Genomic DNA, 4703 nt, shown 5'->3' with positions numbered 1-4703 from the left:
TTCATGAATCATTCATCAATGTTAAGAGTTTGTTTTGTGGAGAATTCACAATAAAAATACATTGACACTGTCAAAGATGGACTCAAGCACTATTATTGAGCTATACTGTGAATGATGTGAAGCTTTTGACAAGCGCTGCGCAAAGGAGGCCCATTTGTTTTTGTTTTTTTTCAGGGGGCCCAAAATTCCTGGCGGCGCCCCTGAGCGTTCATCTCCAGCACTAAGGCAGTGGAGCTGCCGGCCACGAGAGAAGAATTAACCAGTCCATTGAAACCATTTGTTTGGTCTAGTGAGTGGCAACAGTCCTTTGAGGATCTTAAGTGCCTTCTCAGCTGTAAACCTGTTGTGTCTGCTCCAAATTTTTCCTCATTGGCTAGAAGCCCCAAATCTAGCGTGGGCGCTTCTTGAGGGCTACTGATGATAAAGCAAGTGTCCCCATGTCTCGAGGACAAAGTTGAAAATTCACCCCGTAGACTTGCATTGAATTAGGGTTAACAATAAGGCTGAAACTAGGGTTAGGGTTAGGGTTAGGGTTAGCTGAAATTTGGGTTAGGGTTTCGGGGTTCCTCAAGTACTAGAAGCCCCAAATTTGGCGTGGGCGCTTCTTGGGGGCTCCTGATGAAAAAGCAAGTGGCCCCATGTCTCTATGACAAAGTTGAAAATTCACCCCATAGACTTGCATTGAATTAGGGTTAAAAATAAGGCTGAAACTAGGGTTAGGGTTAGGCTTAGCTGAAATTAGGGTTAGGGTTTCGGGGTTCCTCAAGTACTCGAAGCCCCAAATTTGGCGTGGGCGCTTCTTGGGGGCTCCTGATGAAAAAGCAAGTGGCCCCATATCTGTAGGACAAAGTTGAAATTTCACCCCATAGACTTGTATGGCATTAGGGTTAGGGTCCAAGAGTACACATACACATTTTCTTTTACTTTTTTGATTTAAGCTCATCGTCTCCAGCTGCAAAGGTACAGAAACCTTTCTGTGTTTTGATGTCGTGTGTGAGAAAACATCACTTTTTTCTGTAAACTTGTGTTATCATTGTCCTTCATTGAAAATGACACAATCTTTCATTTCATTGTTCAGATGCCGAACACCAAGGCATTCCGTCGCTCTCTGGCCATGAAACGACGCCTGGAGCAAAAACGGGATTGGACACCTTTTCCACCTCGGAAGGACTTTGAACATTGTGAGTACTTCCACGTTCATGATTTCATGTTCTGCCTGTGTTGTTATGTTGTATTCCAAATAAATCTTACAAAAACATATTTAGAGTTTTCTTTTTTGTCAATTTACACAGGGCGTGGTACTGGTCAGCGACCTGGGTGCGAAGATGGCCCGTTTTGCTACTGACTGACAAAACAGTGCAAGTTCGTTCTTAAGGCCCAGCAACCAGACAAGAAGGTATGGGTCGTGATTTTGTCAAGCCACGAGTTTCTTTCTGTTTTTGTTCTGGTGGTGGGAGACTCACATCTCTGTCCACTTGTGGATGGTTTTGTGTTCTCGCCCCGGGCAACAACCTTGAACACGGGCTTGTAACAGACTCCGCCCAGGATTTTGCTGCGCTACTGGCAACTGTGTTGGACCGCTGGCCCAAGGTTTGTTTATCTGCTGTGACAAACAAATTTGAACACATGAATGTCATCGCCACTTTGTTTTATCAATATCAAGTAATTCCATGATCCATAGTTCAATGACATGAATATTCATGAATTTATTTTGCATTTTTATGTTTGTTTGGGTTTTTTTTTTTTTTTATACAACTATTTTGTAGGTGTTTGTGCTTGACTTTCCACCTCGCCTGACTGTCAAGCCAGAACTACAAACAGCGCTACGTCAAGTATATCATCGTGTTGCTGCACGCATGGGTGTGTAAAATACATATTTTTGTTGTATTTTTTTCTCTTCAGTGACACTGTGCTAACAGATATTTCTTAGAATTGTGTGATTACATAATTGATTATGTGACACTTCTTCCAGGTTTAACATTTGTGTATATGGCCGATCACCTCCCCCTTCGTCAGCTGTACATGGTGGTGTTATGATGGTGTAAGTTTTGCCTTCTTCAGCCTTACTTGCTCTTCATTTGATTTGACAAATATGTGTTAACATGTTGTTTTCTGTTCAGGTGCACCTCAGGACTGATTTTGGTGGAGCTTCTGCATGCTGCATGCTCCATCAGCTCACACCCCCTTCACCTAGGCCAGGGGTGTTGTGCCACAACCAATCAGCGCCCAGGGTGTCTCCCAGAGTGGTTGTGACAGGTCCTGTCTACATGCCAGTGTATGGACCTGCTCCTGAATGGACTCTTGTTGGACAGGAGGTTGAGGTAACCTGTTCATCCCTCTCTTTTTTTTTTCCCCCCAATCGTGTATTTGTCAAACAGTGCAACTTTTTATTTTAAAAATGAACACTTATCCTAAGTTGACTCTGATTTCCTCTCCTCTTTTTTTATAGACAGTACCAACAGCTGTTGAGACTGCATTTCACACAGACATCCCGTCCAATCCTGTGTGGTTCAGTGAGGCTGTGCTGCTGGACCACATGGAGACCGTCGTGGAGTCATCTGGCAGGGTTTCCCCAGCTGCCACGGTAACATTCACACAATTATTCATACACTTATCAACTAGGGGTGGGTGAAAAAAAAAATCAATATTGCAATATATTGTTGTGCTTTCTGTCGCAATAAATAATCGATACACTGACGGCAAATATCAATATTTTTTTCCAAACACCACCTGTCCACCTGTCCCGGGAAAGACAAAATCTCTCCCGGGACACAATTTGTCCCGTTTTTTAGGGAAAATGACAAAACCTCATTTAATTTCCGTCTGTGGTCTAGATAGGGTTGCCAACCCTCCCGTAAAATACGCGATTGTCCCATATTTGGCAACTAAAAAGCCTGTCCCGTAATGAACTGATGGGGGACGCACTTCACTTTGTCCCGTATATTTTGGGACGCGGTTATTTATTTATTTATTTTGTCTGCATCATTTTTTATTGATTTTCAGAATCGGGGCAGTGAAAGGATTTTTTTCCCTCTCTCATTTTCCCGTCGGTTTGTATATCCCAAGTCCCCAAGTTGAGATAAGACAAGTTGCTACTGACTTTACATTACCAGAAAGCACTGTCCTTGTTTACATGAAAGTTATTATTGTTCATGCACTTTAATATGTTTGCTTGTGCAGTGCACGTTTGTTTGTACATTATACAAAGTTTTGGAATAAATGCAAGATCACAGGCATTTTCCTTTTTATGGGTATTTTTTTCTTTTTCAGTCACATATTGTGATGACCCTGTCTCTATATAACTTGTTGTGGCTCCCAGCTGTTTTCCCATTTCTAGGTAGCGGTGGATGTGGGAGTGCCATCTTCCGATTAGGACACCTGTGCTGATGCCCCCCGCAGGATAAAAGGCCGACTGCGTGTGCCGCTCGGTCTCTTCCCCATTCTCCATCCAGCAGCCATGGGCGTCTGGCCGACTCTCAGCTTCTTTTGTTCTGTTTTGCACCTGACAACACCCCACATCCTATTATTCACTCATCCACACTTACATTACTGATGAATACTGACAAACCACACCATATATTTCATTATTTTGCTTACAATTATCTATTTTGTTATAATAAACCTTTTGATGAATCGCAATCCGCAGTGTCCCTTCCGTTATTGTCATAACTCTTGAGCCGGGTTATGACAATATCGTCTGCAAAATTTCGAAGATATCGTGTGTCGTGATGTTGTCATTATCGTGGGCCAAATATCGTCACAGTATCGAATCGTGGGTTAGCCGTATCGCCCCACCCCTATTATCAACACAAGATCACATATGTACAGTACATGTACAGTTTAATTAGTGTGTTACTTTGTTTATGAATTAATTTCTTTATGTTCTTCCAGATGTCCAGCCTGAGACGTCGATCAGCACGCGTTGCCTCAAAAACCAAAACAAACAAGTGACATGTTGGTATTTGGGATATGTGTATTTCATTGTGTGCATCTTTGTGATAGGACAATAAATGCAGTTCTTTAAACGTTACTTTGTGTCCTTGTATTTGCAGGTGTGGGCAACACGTTCAACTGTCCACATGACTGAGTCTGCCTCCAGCAATGTCACAGCAGTGCAGCAGGTTTGTACTTATTCATTTCCACTTCATCACCTGTGTGTGTTTTCTAGGCTTTACACCGATCTTATCGGCTGTATCGGATCGGCCGATATTTGGCATTTTTTGAAACGTTCGTGATCGGGCGTCATGTCATGAATCACCGATCAATGACGTCATGGTCGTGTTGAAACTTTTTTAATCTGTCTCATTTCCTCCAAAGTAGTTTTACAGCATCGACATGTTTATTTGTTTGTATCCGAGAGCTAATGATTCATGATTCAAAAACCTTCATTTTCGTCTTCGTGCCTCTTCCTGTTTTGAGTACTGTCGCTTTGTGACGGACAATAAAGTTTCTTTGAATCTTCACGACAGCAACATCCATGGGCGACACAAACAAACGTGTCGGGAGTGTGGAAGTTTTTCAAAGTGAGAGAAACAGACATAGCACAAGCTATCTGCAATATATGCAACGCTACAGTACTTCGCGGGGGAACTTTGGTAAAAAAATTTCAACACCACAAATTTAATCAGGCACTTGGAAAAGATACACACAGAGGAGCATGTCGAGTTTAAGAAACGCAGCGCAGAGAAAGAAAAAGAAAAGCA

General features: G+C 42.5%; 1 long non-coding RNA gene across 1 annotated transcript; it reads left to right on the top strand.

Moving 5' to 3' along the window:
- Positions 1 to 1488: 1488 nt before the first annotated feature.
- LOC142877008 (uncharacterized) lies at positions 1489 to 2015 on the top strand. Its single transcript, XR_012923768.1, has 3 exons — positions 1489 to 1590; positions 1767 to 1860; positions 1973 to 2015. It is a non-coding gene; the product is annotated as an uncharacterized LOC142877008 (long non-coding RNA).
- The last annotated feature ends 2688 nt before the right edge of the window (positions 2016 to 4703 follow it).

Source organism: Nelusetta ayraudi, unplaced genomic scaffold (genome assembly GCF_046127955.1).
Source record: "Nelusetta ayraudi isolate G7.1 ecotype Tasmania unplaced genomic scaffold, CSIRO-AGI_Nayr_v1 ptg000135l, whole genome shotgun sequence".
In the NCBI taxonomy this organism is placed as follows: domain Eukaryota; kingdom Metazoa; phylum Chordata; class Actinopteri; order Tetraodontiformes; family Monacanthidae; genus Nelusetta; species Nelusetta ayraudi.
The sequence above is the reverse complement of the archived record's forward strand: the minus strand, read 5'-3'. Positions and strand labels throughout refer to the sequence as shown.